General features: G+C 46.0%; 1 long non-coding RNA gene across 1 annotated transcript; it reads right to left on the bottom strand.

Moving 5' to 3' along the window:
• Positions 1-1294: 1294 nt before the first annotated feature.
• Positions 1295-25036, bottom strand: LOC146808883 (uncharacterized). The gene is made up of 3 exons (XR_014965500.1): positions 24788-25036; positions 8545-8685; positions 1295-1829 (listed from the first exon to the last, which is right to left on the bottom strand). It is a non-coding gene; the product is annotated as an uncharacterized LOC146808883 (long non-coding RNA).
• Positions 25037-25702: the final 666 nt, after the last annotated feature.

The raw sequence follows: 25702 nt of genomic DNA, 5'->3' as shown, positions 1-25702 counted from the left end.
GGCCCGTGAGGTTGTAGGCGTGGTGCTGTAATACTTTGTAATGCTACAATAAAGGTTTTTGAAGTAAAAAAATAAAAAATAAAAAAAATGGTGTGTGAATAAAAAGCCTTGCTTCATCTGTAAGGTACCCAAAATATGCCCCCCTGGGTTGGAATGATATTGGAAAGGATATCAGCTGTTTAGGGCGCTCCAGAGTGTGGCATCATTCAGCCCCACCATGTGGCTTTTGAGTTTGTAGACTCACTTCTGCTCCCTTATCAACAGTCACCTTATTTTATCACCTGTATTTGAATCAAGTCTTGGTTTTTCAATCACTGTCCAAGCTATGTCGTCTGTTGTGTGGTGTTGCTCCAAGTAATGTGCTGCAATCTTGTGTTCGATTTCTGGCACCTAATGTTGCTCTTTTGTTCCATCATATGTGTCTTGACTTTCCTGGTAGTCATGCTTATATATTGCTTGTTGCATGGTCACATGATCAGGTAAATGACACATTAAGAGTTGCAAGTAATGTGAGTTCTTTGCTCCCATGGGTATGCTAGACCCACATCAATCGTTTTCGTGTTCTTTGTAAGATGACTTGCACAAACCACATCGCGAATGTCCCTGGACCAGGGGTAAGGTTCTTGATAAAACCAAGGTTCCGGGCTCGTGGGTCCTTGGGCTGGTATGAACCAGAATGGCTCTCAGGTTTGCACTTCTTCTGAAGGAGAAAAAGGACTTCTCAACATCGAGTCCATTCGAATTATGTATGCACCAATTTTTTAATATGAGTTGTTTGATGTGGTGGGAGGCAGTACTAAAGGTGGTGACACATACTGGCTCATTTGTTGTAGGTTTTTCTGGTGCAGTTCAGAACACAAAATCTCCTCCTGCTTCCACGGACGGAATGATTCCACAGTTACACGCACACACACACATTACACGCTGGTGGGGCCCATCACACCAACATTTATTCTCATCAATCTATCCGTGCCTACAGGGAGGAGATCTTCAATTTATTCCAAACTACAGTTCTATTTTTCCTTGGATGGAGGGAAAACCACATCCATTTATTTTTACCCTAATAATTCCTCCATCCGGAGGTCAATCGGATCATTTAGTTGGTTTTAGTGATTTGATGACAAACTCTCAAATTCTTATATTAATAAAGAAACATTTCAAGAAATAACCACCCGACACAGTTCTTCAAACAATAATTTTTCTTTATCTAATTAAATTGCAGGTTAAAATCCTAACAAATGCAATAGTATCTTGTGTCATAATTACCTATTCTGGCTAATTGTCGTTCTCTAAGTCAGAATCTGGTCCTCAGAAATTCATCAAGAGTCTACTGTCCCGTCCTCTGCTGTCAGCGTAGTGAAATAGCATTGATTAGGGCGCGTCTCGAGCTCGTTGGGTGGTAACCTAATTTCCCTCTCTGGACTACTAATATTTATACTAAAATTTACATATAATAGATACATTTCATATTTTTCTAGGCTTTTCATTGGCTGAATTCAGCACCGTCCCAAGATTTTAAGAAACAATTTAAAAGTTCTCATACGGATGATGTATTAAACTAGGCGTATGGGAAAATCGTTCCCAGGTCAGGAAAGTATCAGTCTATTGTGAATAGGTGGCTTTTGGTTCCTAGTTTGCAACATTTTCATCCGTGTTCAGGGACATTGGCGTCTCGCCCAGAGTAGTCTTCATGGACCTGGTTCAGGGGTTCAAGGAGAGGTTGCTACGTAGTCAGTTCAGACGCCTTCCTCCATTGTCAATTGCATGAAGTCATGTACTTTAGTGTGGATTCAGTTGGCGGCCATCTTTTAGCAGGCCTAAATAGTCAACTTAAGATAAAGAAACACAAAACGTAATTAATACATGGAAATGAATGAAACAATGTTATTCCCTTGCTAATACCCTTATGTGTATGCATTTATCTAGCCATACGCGACATTTAAAGCCATTAATGCTGATTTATTTAAGCGCAAAACACATAAACGTTACTTTAAGCTAAACATATAAATTTAATATGTGTACAAACTTAGTTCACTCATTATTTTAGCCATGCAAATGCCTTCCCACGTGTATTCTCTTGGTTAATAAGGTTGATTAATTCAATTACCACACATTATTATTAACCCACAAATTTCAAATTTTATTTCCCCTTTTGCAGAAATTTGAAATGTCTTTTTGCTTAATTAAAATTCTGTTTCCCTTTCATCTTCTCTCTGGGTTCTATCATACATACTCTCCTTCCACTCTTCCATTTCTATTTCATTGAGATCTTTTTCTGTTTTTTTTTCTCTCTTTTTGTAAATTTCTCTTATAACCTTCTTTTTATTTCTTCTATATCTACAACACATACATCCTAATCTAAGTAGTAATAATACGAAAATCACACAGGTTAATGGAAATAATATTTTCCCTATTATGGTACTTCCTAATTTACCTAAGAAAGCTTTTACTAAGTCTAGTCCAGATACTTTCAACCTCCAGTGGTTTTATTTCGTCATGCAATTCTGTAATATTTTTGATATAAACTTTTAGATCTTTGCTTTCGTCAGGAATGTAAGTGCAACAATGTTGAACTTTCAGCATTCCACAGACTCCACCCTCTTTTGCCAATAAAATATCAAGGGCAAGTCGATTTTGCATAATCATAGCACGCATGGCAACTAATTCAGTGTTTACCAATAGAAATCCTCCAGCTGTGCTTGTTGACAAATGATCCACAAAGGTGGACAGCTTCCGAATATTATTTGCATTCAAAGATATTCCCACTGCTGGTATCAAGGCTCCAAAAATATCCCCTACAATTTCTAACCAGGTTTCTCTTCTGCTACGCATTAGTAGGTTATTTGGTCCACTATTTTCTACTCTATCCATGTGAAAGATCTTTGGAAAGACCAGGCCTACATAACATGTGCCATACCAATGGTCAGGAAGTCTGTAATAAGCCTTGTTCCCACAAATGTAATACAATCCAGGAAAAACTGGGTCTTCTCCTCCTCTAAATCCCATCCAGATGCAATGAAGTATGTATCATGACACTCACTTGTCCCTATGTATATGTAATCATACTGGGATCTTTCTCTTATGATGCATAATTTGCCTTTCTGTGGTGAATCTATAGCTATTGTTGGTCTAACATCACCTTGCGTTTCCTTGTTCCCATCTATTGCCCAAATGTTTTCCCCTTCTTTATGTCCTTCTGCATTCTTGTGTATTTTCAATCTTCTCTCCTCAACCATATCCAAAAATGTTTTCTCTTCTGGTTTCAAACTACAAGTTAAAAATATATTCTAGAGTTAGTCCTTTAGTCTCTATAAAAGTTTCTCCCAATGTATTAGTTTCTTTTTCTGGATTTAATTCTTTATTCATGGGCAATCGTCCAAGAATATTATCTACATTAGACAAATTATACTCAAATTTTCCTACTTGATAAAATATACTAGTTAAGACGCTACATGTTATTCCATAAGTTGCTGGGAGGTGATGATAGGTCAACCCTTCTGAAACAGATGCAGGTAATTGCATGCAAACGTAGCAATCCCTTACTTCCATTGTTTTAACATATTCATACAACAATTTTGAAAACACATTAATAGAACAATCATTTATTGACCTATCTTGATGCACATGCTCTGTGCTTGTTCTAACCAGTATTACTTTTTGTGAGTTCTTCACTATATTAGTCATATTCTCAGTATGTCCTGCTAATGTATCTAAAGTTACTTTGAAAGAGATCAAAAGAGCGAGTACGCTCCAAAGAAGCATTAATAGTCCTGTACAACAGCAACATGTCTTGCACCATTTTCTCATGAAGGTACATCTACTCTTATTATCATCTATGTTAGCCATCTTGTTAGATCTAACCATGTCTTTTGACTTGACTTAGCCTCTTCTACTCCGCCTCTTATAGCTCTTGAAGCTAAAACTTTTCAGGTTGTCCAAATATTACAATTTTTTCTTTTTCAATCCTGTGTATTCCTACAAGGATCGCCCAAATTACTCAGCTTGGCCTTTCGTCGTTTTTCACTTCTTTCTCGTCATCCACATGCAGGATTTCCTGATCTTTCGCTTCTTCTCCAATGTCAGATAAGATAACTCTCAGGATTTCCCCAGTTTCTTCTTCTTTTATCAGTTTCAGCCAAATCTCCTCTGGATTTCCTTGACTATCTGCCTCTTCTCCTTGTTCAGGCAGTGCCACGTACGTCCATTCAGGTGACTTATATTTCTGATTTGGCTTTCTTGCTCGTTTGTTTGCTTCTGACACTTCTGTTTCTTCCTCTTTCTCTGGACGCTGACTAGTTACTTCATTCACCTGTTCAGCCTCTGAGGGTTTAGCTCGTATCAATCTGTATCTCAGTTTCTTAATTTTATTTGGCCAAATGTCTCCTTTGGCGTTCCTTCTTGGTTTGCCATCTTTGCCGTTTCTTTCCTCGATCCAAGTTCTCTTTCTCAGGACTCGACCTTCTGGTATCTCTGTTTCACTGTCTTCAGATTCCGTTTCATTTAATTTTTCTTTTTCAGAAATCTCCTTTTCCACCTCTTGGGTTGGCCCTACTTCTGTCCCTCCTCGGGTCTCCGGCACGCAATCTGTTTGCCGACTAATTGTCCCTTCGTCTATCTGGGTGTTGCAGTTCCCTACACCTCCTCGGGGGTTTTCCGCAATCTGTTCCTCTCTTTCTGCAACTGTCCCTTCTTCTTCTTCCAGTATTTTCTTAGGTGGAATTTCTTCTACTCTTTCATCTGGTGCAAAGGGTACTTCTGACTGGATGTTCTTTTCTTTCCTTTTCTTCTTTCTGTGTTCACCACTGGCGTTTTGCTCATCTCCAGAATCTGAAGTATCTGGAATCTGCAATCTTTTTCTCAGAATTTCTTCTCTGGGGGTCTGAACTAGTCTTGGCTCATTCTCCCCCCTTTCAGGATTTTCTTTTGTTTTTTGGCTTTCACTGCTTGACTCATCACTTGATTCTGATTCATCAAAGTATTCATTCCCAATGCCTTCTGCTGGATTTGGAACTCTCAGTGTGTGACTAGCATGTATCCAGTTTTTCAGTCCTGCACACTTCACAGCAGTTGTTGTGGTCAAGATGACCTGTCCTGGTCTTCCCCACCTTGGAACCAGGCAATTTCTTCTTCTGTGTACTTTTATCCTTACCCAGTCCCCTGGGCTCAAATCATGGGCTGGTTTCGTTTCAAGTGTGGTGGCATCCGCTCCAACCTGGTGAAACACAGAATGAACTGCGTCAGCCAGGCCTTTACAGTAATCCAAAATCATGTCATCAGTTATAGTCATCAGCTTGTTGACTGGCACAAACACATGTCTCATGGCATGTCCCATGATGATCTCGTGTGGACTCAAACCTGTGGTTCTATCTGGAGTAGACCTAATGGTCATCAAGACCAGAGGCAAGACATCAGGCCATTTCAAACCTGTGGCCAAACACATTTTTCCAATTCTATTTTTGATGGTACCATTCATTTGCTCGACCACACCAGAAGCCTCTGGTCGGTAGGCACAATGCAGTTTCTTTTGTACACCCCATGCTTCACAAATTAGTTTCATGATCTCATTATAAAAATGTCCTCCTCTGTCTGATTCAATGGTTATTGGGAACCCGTACCTTGGGATGAATTTTCTCAACAATAGCTTGGCCACTGTGATTCCATCACCTATGGTGCCCAGACTCACCACTGTTTTTCTTCCAGGATTGTACTGCTGACATGTCAAACATCTCTGACAGAGACTCTCTGCAATCAGCCTGAATTTTGGATTATACCAGGTCTGTTTAAAGGCCCTTATCATGGCATCCCTTCCCAGATGTCCTTGGCCATGATACATCCGTGCCATGGTTGACATCATGCTATCAGGCATTACTGGTCTTCCATCCCGATAGACCCACACATGATCCTTTTCTCTGGGTGCACATCCTGCTTTTACCCACTGTCTCATTTCCTCATCACCTGCTTCATCCTGCAATTGCCTCACTTCATCCCATGTTCCCACATTGTTAGTAAACATTATGGAGCAAAAAGACATTTCCTTTTCCTTAGACCGATTAATCGAATATTTGTTTCGGGCACAATACTGAGCCATGTCATTTGCAAACCGGTTTCCAGTAGTGATGTAATCACTTCCCTGCCCATGAGCAGCACATTTTACCACAGCCAGTTCTTTGGGCATTTGTATTGCCTCAAGCAATTTCCCAACCACTTCCGCATTCCTTATGGGAGTTCCACTTGAGGTCAGGAAGCCTCTTTGCAGCCATAATTGGCCGAAATCATGGACAACTCCGAAGCCATACTGGCTATCAGTCATCACAGTCACTCTTACATTTCTCCCAATCTTGCATGCCTTGGTTAATGCCACTATTTCTGCTACTTGAGCGGATTTAACTCCTTTCAAGGGTGATGCCTCTATAACTGCTGAAACTGTGCATACTGCATAAGCTGTGCTCAACACTCCTTCATCCGTCCCCAAACAGGATCCATCCACAAACAACACATGATCACTCTCTGGCAGTGGTAGATCTCTTATATCAGGACGAGGTTTTGTGCAGTAATCAAGCACATCCAGACAATCATGATCAGCTTCTTCCCTTATCTCCACTCTCTCTGCATCAGGCAAAAGTGTAGCTGGATTCACATTCACACATCTTTCCAGACTCACATTGTTTGCACCTAGAATGACCTTTTCATACTTAGTCAGCCGACTATGTGACATGAACTGTGTTCGACTCCTTGTTAAAAGGATCGCCACACTATGGGGTACAAACACTCTTACTGGATACCCCATCACAATTCCCTCACTCTGCTCTAGGCTTCGGCATGTGGCCGCTACAGCTTTCAGACATCCTGGCAGACCTATTGCCACTGGATCTAGCATTGATGAGAAATAGGCTATTGGCCTCCTTTGTCTTCCATGTTTCTGTATCAATACTAAAAGTGCACACCCATTTCGCTCACTACAGTATAGCTCAAACTCCTTTTCATAGTCTGGCATACCCAGTGCAGGGGCTTCACAAAGACTGTTCTTCAGCTGTTTGAATGCTGCCAACTCTTCTTTGTTCAGTTCAAGGGGGTCTTTTACTTCACTTTTTGTCAATTTCACCAATGGTTTGGCAATCAGGGAGAAATTACGTATCCACTGACGACAGTAGCCAACCATTCCTAGGAACATTCTCACCTCTCTTTGGGTCATTGGAGCTCTCATTCCTCTAATGATTCGAATTCTGTCTATGGTTACTTTTCTCAGGCCTTTCTCAATATTATGACCCAAGTATGTCACTTCTTTCTTACAGTATTGCAATTTTGTTGGAGAAACCTTAAGTCCTCCATCTGCCAAATGATTTAGCAAAGTTATGGTGTCTGTTTCACAAGCCTCACGTGTCTTTGACGCCACCAGTAGGTCGTCAATATACTGGACTAAAACTGAATTTTCAGGCATGGTAAGACTTTCCAGAGATTTCTTTAACAGCTGATTGAAAATGGAAGGGCTCTCTGTGTACCCCTGTGGGATTCGGCACATGCCAAAATACGGTTTCCAAACCGAAATGCAAAAAGTGGCTGGCTGTCATGATGCAATGGAATAGAAAAGAAAGCATGACACAAATCAATTACTGTGTACCATTCTGCATCATGTGGGATCTGATACAAAATTACTGAGGGATTTGGAACAATTGGACAACAGGGAACAACAATCTTGTTAATTTTTCTCAAATCTTGCACAATCCTGAATTTCCCACTTGGCTTTTTCAGTCCCATGATAGGCGAATTACATGGACTGCTCATTATTTCCCTCAGCACTCCTTGCTGGATCATTTTCTCGATTAAAGGGGTTACCCCTGCTATTATTTCTGGGGTCAGTCTGTACTGTGGAATGTTAAGGTAAACAGCTCCCTCTTTTACAGCGATTCTCACTGGGTCTACATTTCTCATTAGGCCTACATCTTCCCCAGTGAAATCCCAGACCGCTGCTTTCACTGTCTGTTTCAATTCCGGGGGCAATTCAGCTGGATTGAATACTGCATAAGTTCCAGCAACCTCACACTCTCGGTTAGCTATGGTCATTTTATACAGGACATCCTCGTCTGGTGTTTCAAAAGCTATTCCGTCTGGTGTACAGAATATGGTGCAATTCATCTTGCACAACAAATCCCTCCCTAATCGATTCACAGGACTGGTGTCACACACCACGAATCTATGCATGCCTGAAAATTTCCCTATTCTGACCTTTACAGGATCAGTAAGGTACGTTTTAATCTGGGTGTTTGACACACCAACTACTTGGATTGTTGCATCCGAAAGAGGAAGATTTTTCACATCTGCTGATCTGACAGTGGATCGTGTAGCTCCAGTGTCTACTAAGAAAGTAATATTTTCATTATTAACTTTCCCATCTACAAATGGTCCTGTCTGATCTATTTCTAGAGATGCGCCAAGTACGCACTCTGCTTCCTCTTTTCGGCACCGTCAATAGATTTCTTCTGGCTCACTTTCGTCATTGTGCATCCAATATTGTGACACAGCGCTCGCGCGTTGCGGTTTGTTTACCTGTTCTTAATTGTAGAATCCCGTTTCCTTGCTATATCTTTGTGTACTTCGGCTCTGTGGTAAGGGCGGTTTTGGAACCTGATTCTGTAGACCGACAGCCTTCTGCTGTTGCGGCGATGGGCCACTCCCCTCACACTGCACCTGTGGATTTAATGACGGATTTTCATCATTAGCAAGAGGTGGATTTTTACACTCGGATTTCCAATGCCCTAACCTGCCACAGTTGTGACAGGGAAACTTCTTCTTGGCTTCCTCAATGTTACCCTTTCCCTTTCCTGGACCAAACTTTGATTTTATGCCTGGATTATTTGCTTGTTCTATTAGCTGAGCTTCCTGTCTCTCTGCAACCTTTACTTGAGCCCACATTGCCTTCTCTTTCAGTTTCCGCTGTTTTGCCTCAATTTCATCACTAAAATATTTAGCATGTCTCAGGATCTCATCTATTTTCTTGCTCTGCCAGTCCACAGTGTGCTGCTTGATCATGTCCCCAATCTCAGGACGCAGACCATACACAAATCTGTACACAAAATGGCTCAGGTCCTTTTCTCCCAGACTGTCATCCCCACTAAACTGTTTGAAAGCCAGAGTTAGCCTCTCATAGTATGCGTGAACTGACTCTTTCGCTTCCTGATGTGTTCGATCTATTTTAGAATTAGCAAAGAAAGGTTTGAGCTTCTGAGCATTGAAGGACTGCCCAAAAATCAGCGAAGAAAGGTTCACGCTCCTGGGCGTTGAAGGACTGCCCAAAAATCAGGAAAGAAAGGTTCGCGCTCCTGCACGTTGAAGGACAGCCCAAAAATCAGCAAAGAAAGGATGGCGCTTCTGCGCATTGAAAAACTGTCCAGAAATCCGCAAGTGAAAAGGCTCCGATGGAAGCGAAAATAAACGGAAAGCAAATTCAAACAACCCGCTCTCCTTAGTTTGAACATAGACAAATGGCCAAAGGGAGGTCGTTCCTCTGAGAGAACAGGAATCCCGGTGATGGCTTGCTCTTAGAGTGCCTTAAGGAAGAGAAGTCTTGGTCGTCTCGCTCTCTTGAGCGAGCAGGAAGAAGGGTAAGTATTCTTTTTTTTTCTTTTTATTAATTTTCAGAGGAGACAATACCTCCACCGCTATGCAGAGCGGAATCAGTTAACCAGCGAAATCAAAACAGAACAAAACATCACAACCATTGTGATTGACCTTGCAGACATTATTCCTGCACATATAGACCATGTCGCACTTTAACAAGCATTTGTCACGAAAAAGTACATTCACAGTTCAACATCCCTAAGTATCAAGGTTCGATTCACCCTGAGTCTGTGCCAGGAGGTATTGACTTCAGGGTTCCCATATATCCTTGGGTTTAGAAGACGAGGGGAGTTCCTCTGCGAATAACTCAAGATTTTCTTTATGATATACCATATATCGAACCCAGTGTTTTACACGGGGGTCAGTGTACCCTCTCAGGTGAGTGCTATGCGTCACTTTGCTAGTAGGAGGGAAATTCTCACAAATTTACCTCGCATCCCCTTCAGCTGAGGTACATAGCCTAATAAGCAGATCAAATGTGTGCACCCCACTGAACGCCTGAGATGTTCTGAATACAGTTTGTTACTTCCTACCAGTACTGAGCTACTGGCAGGCAATACCATGCAAGGTGACAGAAGTCCACGTCCGTAAGACCACAGTGCTTACAATTGCTCGTGTACCTAAGACCAAAGGTATCTAATTTAAGAGGTGTGTGGTATACCTGGTGAAGGTACTTAAAGTGTATAATTCTCAGATTGCCATTGGAAGTGAGTTTGCCAGTGAGAGTGCAGATATGCTCCCATTCCAATGGCGTCAGAGGGGGTCAAGTCTTTCATTCCAGCGACTCAGACTTCTGTCAGTGTCTCTCACTTTCTCCTCTCTCACTGCTCTGTACAACTTAGTGACCATCTGGCGCCATGTGGGTGCTACTCGGAGGAGCTGTAGGGCTTTTAGTAAGGGTGGTTCACTAGGGAATGTTGTCTAATGTGTTTTAACTGCTAGCTTGAAGCGATGCACCGTGAACTGAAATAGCGGGGATTAGTTAGTAATGTGTTGCAGATTTTCAGATGTAATAAAGTGTCCATCATGATACAAGTCCTGCATTTGGTCTATGCCGGCCTCTATAAGTAAACACATCGAGCCCCGTTCTTGCGTCACTGTAAGTGCTGCGTGATATGCCAGTGGTAGGGCTGGAGCATATAGGGGAAGCTTATCTTTGAGTCTCCCGGGTGATGATTTCAGACCTTGGCGTGCCTCTGCACGTGTGTGTCAGCATTCCGGCTAATGAATGAGGTCTGCGTCTCCGTCTCCGTCATCCACTACAACGTGGGGTGTGATGGCATGTGGATGATACCAGTGATACGCATATTGCACCTGGGCACACAGGTAATAAATGTATAGATCTGTGGCGTTGACCCACCCCTATCACAATCCAATGTAAGCCTGTTCCTGCCCACTAGAGCTTGCTTACGCCACCCAAATCAGTCTGAGCAGTAGGGTTCGAACAGTCTTAAAAAATTGGGTGGTTAGTTTTATAGGAATATTACATAACAGATATAAAAATCGTGGCAGATTGACCATCAGCTAGGGAAAGTGGCTGGGTCGACCATCTGTCTACTTGCTGCTCCAGAGCTACGAAAGCTTTTCCGTAATTCTCTCTTATAACCACTTCAGGGTCACGATGCACCCACACGCCCAAGTACTTAACCGGCTCTATAGACCATACCAATGGATATTCCACAGTCGGGGAGCAGAGCAGTTATCATTGTTAAAGGTATTACTACCGATTTGTCCCAATTAATGGTGAGGCCGGAGAACAAGCCGAAGCGAATGTATTCCCGCAAAGCAGGGCCAAGGTATTGTTGTGGTTGGGGCGAGGCCAAGCATTCGATGATGGCGGACGCGTGAGCCTTCAGCTCAGCGCGAGCCGACTAAACTATACTGTGTTCTACCTGTTTACCCTCGGCCCCGTGTGGGGTAGAAGCTGGGAGAGGCCCCCGAGGTTTGGGGGAGCTGAGCAACACCAGTCTTGGTGGTGAGGACTGCAGATGAGCCGCTGGAGGGGGTCGCCTTCTTGGGCCGCCGGTAGAGATATCCAAGATGGCGGGTCCACGGCAGCTCCACAACTGAAAGACATCGGGACTGGGAGATCGGATCCCCGAGCGCTTGTTGAAGCGTCCAGGAAAGGTGGCAGAGGACGGACGCCGAGTGGGGCGAGCGGGCTGCCGAGGCGATTCCTCCCCCTCCCGATGAGCGGCACTGTCCCTGCAGCGCTGGGTCCCAGACGGACGTGCGGTGAATGGTGCCGACTCCGCCTACGCCACTAGCGCTGTGACCTTGCCTTGGGGGACGGCGAAGGGAAGGGAGGTAAGCCACATCGGTACGGCCAGAGAAGCCTGCACATGCACTACATACCAGCACCCGGGGTCTGCCTGGAGGAGCGACCAGGGTGAAGAGACCGGGCGGTTCCCCGGGGTGCCGGCGCTTGGAGAGGTGGTGGAGCGGGGCCAATGTGAGTGATCAGAAGACGCACACGGAGCTCATAGGCTGAAAAGAAATATTAGCAACTAGAAGGCGATGTGGGAGTGCTTAAGATGACACACTGCAGGGTCCCTACAGGAGACGCGGTGGATGGTGTCGGCCCCATCTGCGCCGCTAACGGTGAGGTCTAATTTTGGAAGACGGCTTAGGGAAGAGAGATTGCCTGCATTGATACGATCAGAAGCAGTAAATACCAACACCTGGAGGAGTTCACGGGGTGCGGAGACCTGGCGGTCCCCCGGAGAGCCGGTGACATAAGAGGCAAGAGTCTCGGGGGAGCGGAGCAGTGCCAGTTTGACAGGGCTGAGAGGTCAGACACCTTGCACGGAGTTTGTATGCCAGAATGAAATATCGGCGGCTGGGTGGCGACGTGGGAGTACTGCGAATCCCACATTTAGTAAACTCCTTGAGGCGGAAATTTGACTTTTGCCAGGTTTAGAGAAGAACTCGGTGTTCTGGGAACAGGTACGCTCTGCTGTGTTATTGACTGGTACTATAGGATTCCCATCTCTCGCCACTTGGCAGTTCTTCTTCATCCTCATCCTCAAAGGACGCTGGAGTGGTGGATACCCGCTTGCCCGGGGGAGGAGATTGCCCCACAGTGAGTCAGCCACCCTCGGACAGTAAGAGCACGAATCACAGCAGACATGGGGAAGCCCAGGGCACGGCCGACGGGTCCCCCTCTTGAACGTGATGTAAGTAGAGGGACGTAAGACTCAAAAGACAAGGAGGCTGATCAACCGGATAATCTTGCACAACGGCAATTTGATACCCTCCTTGCAGCCATTAAAGACACTAAGGATACCTTACACCAAGACATTGCAACAGTCTCAGTGGGGCTGGGCCTCCTGAGGGCTGAACACGCGAAGCTCTCTGATCGGGTGAAGCAGGTGGAGGGATCACTGGAGACTGTGGTACCGATATAGCAAGGGCTGCAAGGGCAGGTGGGGGACCTATCCCAAAGAGTTCTGCTACTGGAAAAGAGAGCAGAGGATGCGGAAGGGTGGAATCGGAGAAGTAATATCCGAGTGGTGGGACTGACGGAAGGTGAAGAAGGCACAGATATGGTGGCTTAGTTAGAGGACTGGCTCCGCAAAGTGGTGGCACCGCAGGGCCTCTCCACATTTTATACCCTTGAACGAGCGCACCGACTGCCGGCACGTCCGCCTGCTCCTGGTAGGCCTCCACAGACGGTGGTGGCTAAGTTGCTGCACTTCAGAGACAGAGACCTTTTGCTGAGGAGAGAACGAGAAGTGGGCCCCTTTGTGGTAGGCAACAGTAAAGTGACGCTTTTCCCTGATTATACCTTGGAGGTACAAAGACGGAGAGCCTCGTTCTTTGAAGTGAAGAAGGCCCTAAGAGAAGAAAGCATTCAGTACGCCATAATGTTCCCTGCTCATCTAAAAATTATGATGGAAGGAAAGACACACTTCTGTGAGGACCCACAAACAGCTTGGGACTGGTTGGAGGTGTATCGGGCGGGTGGCTCCCCTCAATCGTCCTCAAGACGCCAAACAGTGGGACAGATGCGTGCAGGGAAATGTTTACGACAACCGAGGTGCCGGACAACTGTTCAGAAACCCAGCCCGATACGTCTGGCCGCGGAGCGCGCTGAAGTTCTGGAGGCGGTGGCCGCAGTGATGCACTCCAGAGACTCTCCCTCTGAAACGGACTCTGTGGCTAAGTATGGGGAGGAGGACATGGACTCGGAGAGCTCACAGGCTACCAGTGGGGTCCCGCCGTCGGTGACACCGCAGACTGCTGATGACTTGTAGGGGGTTACTGTGGGAGAGGGAATAGATTATAACCACTTGTATGGTGTAGTGGGGGTTGGCCTTGTTAAAGGGGGAAGTGGTAGAACACTGCGGGGGTATAGTCTGACGGAGAAGCGTTGTCCTGAGGGGGCGCGGCTTTCTGGTGGTGAGATTAGGATTGGAAAGGGGGTTCAGGGTTAATCATGAGGCTAGTCGGCGTTTAGCGGGCTCTCTTGGTAGACGTCACTGATCTTCCCACGCACCCACAGCAGGTCTTAGGGTAGATTCCTTTAGACCTTTGCATACTTTGACTCTGTTGTGTGGTGAGAAGCATCACCATGGGTTATGTTGGTAGGTTTGGGTGGTTGGCCGTTGCCAATCCACTCTTGTGATGGGGAGTTTTAGATGAGGGGGTTGTTTGCTTCCGCCAGGGGCACAGAAATGGTTCCAAGTGTGGAGCGGGGGAGCGCGATATTGAAGAATGGTGATGACAGGTGGTAAGCCCGAGCAGTTCCAACTGGCAACCTGGAATGTTAGAGGGAGGAGGTCACCGCTGAAACGATATCAGGTACTGTCCTACGTTAGGCGTAGAGGGGCACATGTGGTTATGCTGCAGGAAACGCATTTGGTGGAGGGGGAGATTGCCGTTTGGGTAGGCGCTGGCGGGGACAGTTGTATGCTACTACGTATTCCGCTTTCTCCAGGGGGGTCCTGATTTTGATTAAACCGGGGGTTCCCTTTAGGCTCCTTAGGCAAAGGATCGATCAGGAAGGGAGATACGTGATAATTACAGGTACTTTGAGAGGTGACATTGGTGAATGTTTATAGCCCAAATAGAGATCAGATTTCCTTTCTGACTGACCTCTCAGGGGTCCTGGCCGACTTCCCACACACAGATCTGATAATAAGGGGGGGACTTTAATTGCATAGCTGATGTGCACTGGGATAGATCAACACCCCTGCTTCATGGGTCTCAGGTTGAATCAACAGCTAGAGGGTTGAGAGCATGGGCCCAGGGATGGGACTTAAGGGATGTTTGGAGGCTACACAATCCCGGGACGCGGGACTACTCCTATTACTCACATTTATACGACCTGCATACCCAACTAGACATGTTTTGGTGCTCTTCATCCCTTTCCTCCTTACTTTCTACTACTGAGTATCTGGGTCGATCACTATCAGACCACAGCCCATTGATTATGAGGTTTACTCCACTTCGGGAGCGGACTCTGATTTCCAGCTGGCGCCTTAGCCCTATACTGTTGGAAGATGAAGGATTCCAACACAATCTCGCTGAACGGTTGACAGACTACTTCACCACTAATGGAGGCACGGCTAGTTCTCGGCTGGTGGAGTGGGAGGCGTGTAAGGTGGTGGTGAGGGGGTTCTGCTTAGGGAAGACAGTTGGCACAAGATGCTTGGTAACGCAGGAGTTGGAAGAGATAGAAGCCCGGATATTCCGGGCAGATAAAGAAGCGGAAGAGGGGGGACAAACATGGGACCGACTTGTGGAGCTGAGGAGCCAGTACCACCATGCCTGGGACCGACTGAGGGCCATAGACTGCCAAACACATCAAGCTGCCCAACACGCAGAAGGATGAAGGGCGAGTAAATTACTCGCGTGATTGATCAGGCTGGAGGGCAGGGGGTCCCCCATAACCAGTGTTACGGATCTTAAGGGCCAGATACTAACCTCTCCAGGTGATATCAATGGAGCCTTCCGGATGTACTATGAAGCCTTATACGATGACCCTGACCCATGTGAAGCTGCACCACTGCAGCGGTACCTGGCGACTCAAGGTTTGGTGCAGCTGGATCGTACATATCAGACTCAATTGGCTGCTCCGATGGGGGTAGGAGCTATCAAAGAATCGATAAGAGAGATGGCGAAGGTGAAAACACCCGGGCCGGATGGCCTGCCGGCGGAGTTCTATGCTACGTATATTGATATACTGGCTCCCCAATTAGAACGGGTTTATGCTCTGGCCCTGGAAGATGGACTGTTACCACCCTCGATTAAGGAAGCATTGGTGGTTCCCCTCCCGAAAACAAATTCGGATCAGGCCCCATTATCCAATTTCCGACCACTTTCCATGTTGAATATGGATTTTAAGATCCTGAGTAAGGCCTTAGCATTGAGACTTCTTCCCATATGCAGCAACTGGTCCACACGGACCAATGCGGCTTTATCCCAGCTCGCTCGATGTCAAGTAACTTGAGACGTCTTTATCATCTGATGTTCCACCCTTCCCTTGGAGATTTCCCGGATGCCGTTGTGATAGCCATCGACCTGGAAAAAGCTTTTGATTCCCTCCGGTGGGACTTTCTATTCGCAGTTATGATGGAGATGCAGCTGGGAGATGGCTGGTTGCAATGGATTAAGCTCCTCTACAAGAGCCCGAGTGCACGAGTACGGACAGGAGGCACAATCTCATCCCCCTACCCCATCTATAGGGGGACTAGGCAGGGATGCCCGTTATCCCCATTGATCTTTGCACTCGCCATGGAACCTCTGGCCACTCGCATACGGAGGGAGGCGGAGGGTGTGGGGATGCCGATAGAGGGAGCAAATCATATCATTTCCTTATATGCGGACGATGTCCTGATTTATTTGAGAGACGGCTCTACGGGAGTCCGGATGATCATGGACTTGTTTGGAGAATTCACAGCCTTTTCAGGCCTACGAGTGAATACACGAAAGACTTTTGTCTTCCCGCTTTGACCTAGTATGCCTCGACCTTTGACAGTGCCGAACACATTGGTATGGGCACCGGTATCCATCAAATACCTCAGGATTCAGATATACCACACACAGATGGATATGTTCTAAGGGATCCTGGGGGCTTCTTTGAGAAGCCTCAGGTCCCAGATCACATTCTGGCGATCACTAAAGTTGCCTGGCACTTTCTAAAATGGTGATGCTCCCCCGGTTGTTATATTACTTTGTGAACCTTCCAGTGCTGATCCCCAGGGCTTAGTTTCAGACGTTAGATGAACTCCTGCAGTCTCTTGTATGGGATGGTGGCCGGAACCGGGTAACGTTGCAAACGTTGAGGCTGCCGTTGGCTTCTGGAGGACTCGGCGCCCCGGATTTCGAGGGGTACTTTCTGGCAGCACAGCTGCTGTGGCTGTCTCGCTGGTTGGACGGTAGAGACAGTGACACTATATCGCTACCGATGGGGACGGCTCCTGTCCGGTTATATCCTCAACTTTTGGATAAGCGGCAAAAGGTGCTACCTATGGGGGTACTACTTTCGGTGGCGGTGAAATGCTGGGACCGCTGTGTGACACGTTCCAGAGCCCGAACATGGTATGCTCCGGGTATCCCCCTTACAGGTATCCCGCAGGTGGGAAGAGGACCACCGCTTACACACCGACAGTTGATTGGGTGGTATGAGGCGGGGATACACACCATTGGGGAATGTTATAGGGATGGTGAGTGGCTCCCACTAGAGGAATTCCTGGAATACCATGAGGACAGTTCTTGAATTACCATAGGCTGAGACGAGCCATAGTTGAGTTATGGGGACCCCACACTACGGAACTGGATCCACACTCGGCACTGGCAGCAGTGGCAACTTTAGGCTCGGCGGGCCACCTGATCAGATGGCTGTACTTGTCAGAAAGGGGTTGGACGCCAGAGGAATTGGGAGGCCTTAGGGGAAGATGGGCGGATTCCATAGGTAGGCCTTTCACAGATCAAGAATGGCAGAAAGTCATACGAAGCCCCAAGAAGGTAGCTAGAAACACGGCATTTAAGGTGCTACAGTTTAATGTGCTCCACAGGACATTCCTGACCCCGCATAGGCTGAATACCATTTATCAGCAGACGGACATCTCCTGCGCTAGATGTGCAGCCCTAGACGCATATTTTGACCATATGATGTGGTCTTGCCCCCAGCTTGTTGTGTACTGGGGTGAGGTCCTGGCACAAGTTAACAAAGTGCTGGATATGACTCTGGCTTGTACCCCAGAGGTCTGTTTATTGGGTCTCTATCCTAGACCAAAGTCTAGCAAGCTGGGGCACTAGTTTGTAGACTTAGCGCTTTTATTGGCGAAGAGGCAGATGGCGCTTAGGTGGAAGGCTAAAATTACCCCATCTATAATGCTCTGGGGTGCAGAGGTCACACGATGGGCAAGGGCGGAGGAGAAGGCCCTTATTACAGAAGACAGAATCACCAAGAGGCGCAAACCGTTTGCCGAGCGCTGGGGAGCTATTGTTCAGGCAGGGGAGTCTAGGGATGATCCGGTGAGGAGTGATAGTGCAAAGCTGGAGACACTGGAGGACCGGAGAGGGGTTGGGTGAAGTAGTGGGGCAAAAATATTGGTTAGACGGACCCTGGGCTTGAGACGTGGTGATATAGGTATTTCTTTGCCTCTCTCCCTCTTGTTGGTTTTTTCTTTTTTGCTTTTCTTTTCTTTTCTTGTTCTCTGCCCCCCCCTGCAATACCCCACCTTTGTAGGGGGGGATCCACACTGATGGTAATGCATGTCTCTAGAGGACAATGGGATAGGGGTAGGCTCCTGGCGGGATTCAGTTATTGTTTGGTGGTTTGGTTATCCTATAAAGGGATTGAGATCAGTGATGAATATTTTGAGCATATACGGAGTGTTTTGGCCTTATTAAAATTGTCATGTACGAAATAGAGTTAAGGAGACACTTAGACCTTGTCAACCCCCTTGAAGCTATGAATGGGGGGAATTCTGGCAAAGATCCCTACATAAACCATATGAGGCAAAGGAATGATGGCTTTCTGAAACAGTACTCAAGGTAACAGGGATTTTCTTTGTTTCCTTCTCCTGCCTAATCTTGGTATAATGCAAAATGTACTGTATCACGAGGATCCTTTCTTTTTTTGTTCTATGATAACTTGTGAAAATTTAAAAAGAAAAAAAAAAATCTAAGTCACCCTTAAAAAACGAAAACTTGCAGATTGTACAAATCTCAACAACCAATAAAAAGTCTGCATAAAAACAGAGAAAAAAAAAAAAAGGTATTGTTGTGGTTCACGAATGAACAGTACCATGTCATCGGCAAAAAGAGATATGCCAATAGGGCGATGCCTAAAGTTTAACGCTGACTCTCTGTGGTGCTGTCGGATTACACATGCCAGGGATTCGAGCATAATGGCAAATAATAGTGGCGATAGCGGACAACCCTGACGGGTGCCTCGGTCGAAAACTGAAAAGGCTTGGAGGTGAGTCCTCCAATGAGCACCATCGCCGATGGGTCTGAGTAACTGCAGTCGCACCCAACCCAAGACGCATGGAAATCCCATACGAATTAAGATGTGAAACATGTACAGCCATTCGATCAAGTCGAATGCTTTAGCCGCGTCGAGCATGACTGCAGCTGCGAGAAGATCAGGGTTCAGCACATGAAACATAGCAAAAATGGTTCTTAAGTTGTGGGACGTGAATCTTTCAGGGATCAAGCCAGACTGATCCGGTAGTATCAAGCGTGGCATTAATGGTTGGAGTTTGGTAGCCATCATTTTAGCATCTAAATTTATCAACGAGAGAGGGCGATACGAATCACACTGGGAAGGAGGTTTATCTTTTTTGAGTAACGCTATAATCAGGGCCTGCCGAAGGAAGAGCGGTAATCTACTGCTTTCATGCACCTCTGCATACATCTCAAGCAGATAGGGTGTCAATAGATCAACATAAGCTTTGCAAAATTCAGCCGTGAGGCCATCCAACCCTGGGGGGTTTTTGTTCGGCAGGGAGAGAATTACGGCCCTCACACCGGCCTCGTCAATATGTTGGCTGAGATATGCGCGTTGACCATCTGCCAGCCATGCACAGGCAATATTAGAGAGATAGTCATCCAGGGCATCTTCGTTCAGGCTCCCAAGTGAAGTATACATAGATGCATAGCAGTCCCTAAATTGGTCTACTATATCCTGAGGTGCGAAGTGTTCGTCCTCCTGCACATCCACTTTTTTGGTGATGTGATGATGTTCAGCCCGAAACTTAAGTTTGAGAGCCAATTGTCTGCCAGGTCTTTCCCCTCACAGTATGTCCTGGCGATGTGTCTACTTGATATATAATTTGTCTCTTTTTGTGCTAGTGAGTCATATTCCAGGAGTTGCTCATGTATTAGGGCTAGTGTGGAGGTGCAGGGTTGGGACGTGTACTCTTTTTCCAGCTTTTCTAGTGCAGTCTCTATTTTGTACAGTTGATCTCTGATACCACCTGCTGTGGTGCTAATGCAGACCCCTCTCACAGTCACTTTAAAAGCTTCCCACAAGGTAGACGCACTATCAACCGCGCCTACATTCAATTCAAAGTACTGCACTATTTCTTTCTGAATAGTGTCTACATAGATAGGGTCCAACAGGGCCTCAGCGTAGAACCGCCAGGTGAATGGACGGCGTGGATTAGTAGGAATAGTGAGGACTAGCCGCACTGGGTTATGATCTGATAATGTGCGAGGAAGAGGACCAATCTCTGTAACCCATTCATTGATCCCCTCGCTCAGAAGCCAATAGTCTAAGCAGGACCAACTGTTATGCGCAGGCGTGGCATGTGTACCTCCACGTGTCTAAGCGTTACGAAGTCACCAAGCATCCACTAACCCAAGTTCCATCATGGCATTCCTGATAAATTGGGCCACCTTTAATGTTCGAGATAAATGGAGACTGCGTTTATCTTTATTGGGGTCCAGACGTGTGTTAAGATTGCCCCCCCCCCAAAAATGGCTGCTTCCGGCCAGACACGCAGCACATTGAGCATGCGATGAAAAACTTGTGGTTCGTCCACTACAGGGCCGTACGCATTAACAATGGTAGTCAGTGACATGCCCAACTTACCATGCACCATAACACAGCGCCCTTTGTCGCCAATGTATGTTTTGATAGGTGTGAAGGGTGTCACTTTTTTAACCTGGATAAGGACCCCTCTAGCGTATGACGAGTAAGAAGAAGCGAGTTTGTATCCAGCCCACTTGTGTGCAATCCCAGTCTCTGCTTTATTTGTCAGATGCGTCTCCTGAAGGAGAGCAATCAGAATTCCATGCCTATCCAGATAGGCAAATATACGTCTGATCTTTTGGGGGGAGTTGAGCCCACGAACGTTCCAAGTCAAGCATGTGCATCTATCACCCCTGTCCAGAATAGTACTTGTTAAGTAGCAGTATTTTATGAGTTAGGGTGTACATAGTCATTACAGTGCATGCAAATCGTGGACCAATCTATTGTGGCAATCACAGAAAAACAGATCAGATTCTAGATTCCTGTGAGGCTAATTTGATTTTAAAGTGGTGTAGATTCATAGTGCGTTGGGAGTAAAAAAAGGCATTATCACAAGAACCTGACTTCCGCATTATAGGATTTTGTGGGGGTGTCTCAAATTAAAGCATCTTTGGAAAAAGATAAATAATACTGGGTTTGTGAGAGAAGACCAAGCCTGATCTTCTGTCCCAGAAATCCTGTGGCACTGAATCCCATCTTCCCTGGTTGGACCAGTCATCTCTCCAATTTAGTCCTTAAACATGTGGTATTCTGCTTTACCTCAATGGCCTCAATGAACAATGGTGAAGACATTGCAGGAAGAACTCATTTGCTGTGCAGCGGTAATGCCAAAAATATCTAGAATTTGCCGCTGAGCACGCTTACAAGTTCGAAAGTATGATTACCTAGCTGGATACAGTAAAGTGAAAGAGAATTTTGTGGAACTCTCAAAACATCTGTTGTGCTGAGGGCATAGACGTCAATTTACCAAAATGCCAAGGGTGGCTGAAGCTCACTTTGCCACAGGATTCAAGCTAGCCTGGCTGATAACGGGTGATACCCTGAAACAGATCCCTGGATGCTTGCTTCCGGTCCAGGGAAGACATGGCTTGACAGTTCGGCTGGACTGTTCCCATGAGGAACAGGGTCAAGACTGATTTCCATATAACTGTGTCTGAACTCGGGTGGCGAAGTAAGCTAAAGAACGATGATGGATTCAAACCAGATCTGTGACTGGGAGTGAGTGTTTGAAAAGTTTTAGCACTCCGTCCATCATCTCCTTGTGTTTGCTTTGTTTGCCCTAAGTTGGCAGGGTATGCCCAGACGTGGGTCCTTTGCTCACTTTGCCACTGGATTCAAGCTAGCCTGGCTGATGAGGTATGTTACCCCTAAACTGGTCCCAGGATGCTTGTTTCCTGTCCAGAGTGAACATGGCTTGGCAGTTTGGGCTGGACTGTTCACATGAGGCATAGGGCCAAGACTGATTTGCATATAGCTGTGTCTGAACTGGGGTTGTGAAGTGAGCTAAAGAAGGGTGATGGATTAAACCCAGATCTGTGACTAGGGTGAGTGTTTTAAAAGTTTCAGCAATCCGTCCATCATCTCCTTGTGTTTGCTAAGGGTAGCTGAAGCAACATCGCACATCATTTAACCATTACTTTCACTCACACATGCACACGCACACACAAACACTTACACATCACATCCACAGACCTTCATGCATACATAGACCATGCCTTGCATAAACACACTCTCACATGCTTGCATGCACGCAACATACATTTAAAATCATTTTTTTCTTACCTCAGCTGATAGAGAGAGCCATATTTCAACTAAGTGTAATGCATGTTTATTACATCAATAGTGAATAATATACTATTATTTACTATTAGTGTAATAAAATAATGATAGAAAAGAAGAAAAGTGGAGCCCCAACCAACGTCCATAAGGACAAGCTAGCACTGTGTTCCTGGAACTGATTATGCCACCTCTGAGGTATGCCACCTCGGAGTTTGCAAAGGCAGTGCCAGGGGTCACAAGGGGCAAGCCAGCTGCTACCCCTAGCAACCTCTAAATGATGTCCTTGGCCGAGAGTGTGACCATTTGAGAACCAGCCTTAAAAACAATTCAAACTTGGTTGCTGTGAATTTTTCACACACAGCACCAATTTTACCCGGGCGCCTAAGCACCAGTAAATCCTTGGGCGGGGCCTCTTTGAAAGCTACAGAGATTTCCATTCATAGACTGCAATGTTGGAATCAGTCGCGACCGGCATTACACGTGGGTGGGGGGGCGGGGGTTAAGTTAATAATTATTATTTTTTTTTTTTAAACTTACCTTCGCCTTTGGTCCCGGACTTGCGCGTCACATCTCCTGCTCTCTCTCTGCTCACGGGAAGCAGAAGCAGGAAGTCTTCCTCTCCTGCCCTAAGCCAATCACAATGCTGCAATACGTCTGTACAGGCTTCTATGAGGAGGCCGTTTTCTCAATACAGGCTGCATGCAGCCTACATGGAGAAAACTGAGTTTGTTCATGACTGGTTTGGTCGTCCCTGGGGCCAACCAAACAGTCAGCGCCCATAACATTGGGCTGGCGACTCCTCCCCGACCCGCCTACCCACCCACCCCCAACCAGGCATACCCTTCTTCTGCTTTCTCGCAGTGTGAGAAGCAGAAACGTAAAATGTTATTTATACCATTTTACGTTCCTGCTTCAACCACTGTGAGAAAGCAGTGGGGCGACACACCGATGCCCACGTGGAGGAGCAGCCACTGGTTGGAATGAATTTAGTAAGCCAGTGACACAAACAATTGGTGTGCATCTGTCCATCTGCTTCAGTGAAAACACAGATTCACCAATTTTCAATGTGACACAACACAGTAACCACATCTGCTGTGCTGCCTTGCACAAAGCGGAAGAAACACCGCAATGCCATATCTACTAACATTGGCCTGCTGAAGCTATCATGGACTGTGCTAGTGCTCTATAAGATAGCCTTGCATGAAGGAAAGCATTGTACCATTTGCAGAAGCGTATGCTGTTGAGCAAAGGTTTTTTTACTGGGTGCGAACCCTTTCAGTACAAATTATTATACCTTGACAAGACTAAAATGATCATACACATTGGGGTTGTACTACTGACTATTACAACTGTAGGAAAGGTTAGTTCCGCTGAAAAAGTTGAAGTCCGGCGCGTGGAATTCAAAACTTCAGGATTTTACAGGAAGAGGTCAAATGAAGCCAGCCAGGGGTTTAGGACCTAGGAGGCACCTCATGGGCATCTGGATCTCACTCCAGTAGAGACTAGCAGGGCTCAGGCAGGCCCAGGCAAGTTCAGTTTCAGGTCCAAGTAGTGCCAGTTTCAGCAGGTCGAAAGCAAAAAGAACAAATGATGGACCGAATGCTGAACAATGCAAACATTCACCCCCAAGCGCGCTTTATAAATGCGATTGATTGATTGAATCGAAAAGATGTATGTTTAATCCATTGTTTTTCTCACCTCAGTTTGGACCCATCCATATGCAAATCAGTCTTGACCCTGCTCCTCATGGGAACAGTCCAACCCCATCTGCCAGGCCATGTCCTCCCTGGACTGGAAACAAGCTGTCAGAGTGAACGTTCTTCCTCGGGATCACCTGGACCCACCTCCTGATACCACCAACTCTGATTCACAGTATTGGAGTGATCAAGCGGGGGGGGAAGGGAAATTAGGATGGGAACAGCTGGGAAGGAGACCTGTAAAGGAAAAGGTTAAAACAAAGACAATAGATATACAAACATATACTTGTAAAGAGCCTACTAATTGCAACTATAGGTTTTGCGTAGAGTCTGATACTTAAGATTCAAAGTGCCTTCCTTTTTCAGCAAAATACAATGGCAAGACATGAGAGTTGATTTCACTCACTATGTACTGTACAATGCGAAGACCGTATGAATTCTCTGGAACTTTTGAATCCAGTAATTGTCTTTCCACAAGATATGTGAGTTACCTTCACTCACTACGTGCTCAACATAAACATATCTCTTTTTGCAGGGCTTAGTGTCAACTAATTGCGCAATGCTCAATGTGTAATGCTCAAAGATAAGCCCCCCCCAAAACTATGTTATGCCAAGTGCAAATAAACATCGCTTTTAAAAGAGCGATGTTCTGATTACCATAAATTGTCCTCAATGTCAGGCTTAATTTACTAAAATATAATCTTACCTATTCAGAGTACGACCAACTCTGAACAAATGCTCGAAGTCTTGTGTCGGGGAAACTCTGCGGGAGCCGCCACCGAACGGAGAATTCCTGTGGATGGGGCCGGTCGCGCCGAGCAGGAATGAAGAGCGGCTGCCGGAAACTCTAAGAACTGATGAAAGTCCGATCATCAGACCACAGGCACGCCACTAAAGGCTAAGAGGGCGCTCACCAATATCTATATCCGACAAAGATTTCTCAGAAAAGCGGAACTGTAGCAAAAAGGTCCTTCCGTGCGAGCAGTCAAAGAATAGTGAGCATGGAGGGAAGGGCGTGGCAGTTGATGAGGACATTACCACACACACCATACATTCCTCTAAGGATCATGGGACATGTAGTCCTAAAAAGATAAACAAACACCCTGCAAGGCAATGCAAGAAATATGAGGCAATATAAGAGCTATGAGAGCTCAATCTTGCAAAATACAAAACAAATGTTTAAAGCTCAATCATGCAAAATACAAAGCAAATGTCTAAATACCATGAAAGCACCAGGCCCACCACAGCGTGGTTTAGCACAAGACAGTGTAGGCATACGTCGTTTGCGCACCACAGAGACACAGGAATCGAGTGGGGTGGGCCCTAGACCGTGTACCGCCCTAGATCTGACACAAGCATCCTGGAACCAGTTTTGGGGTATCACCCCTCATCAGCTAGGATAGCTTGAATCCAGTGGCACGGTGATGCTCAAGTCTGAGCATGTCCTACCCACTTAGTGTGACAAAAGCAAAAAGAACAAATGATGGACAGAATGCTGAGCATTGAAAACATTCATCCCAGTCATAAAGATCTGGGTTTAATATATTATTTTTTTGCTCACTATGCCAACCAGTTTGGACCCAGTCATATGCAAATCAGTCTTGACCCTGCTCCTCATGGG

Source organism: Triturus cristatus, chromosome 7 (genome assembly GCF_964204655.1).
Source record: "Triturus cristatus chromosome 7, aTriCri1.1, whole genome shotgun sequence".
Lineage (NCBI taxonomy): Eukaryota > Metazoa > Chordata > Amphibia > Caudata > Salamandridae > Triturus > Triturus cristatus.
This window is presented reverse-complemented; position numbering and strand designations above follow the sequence as displayed.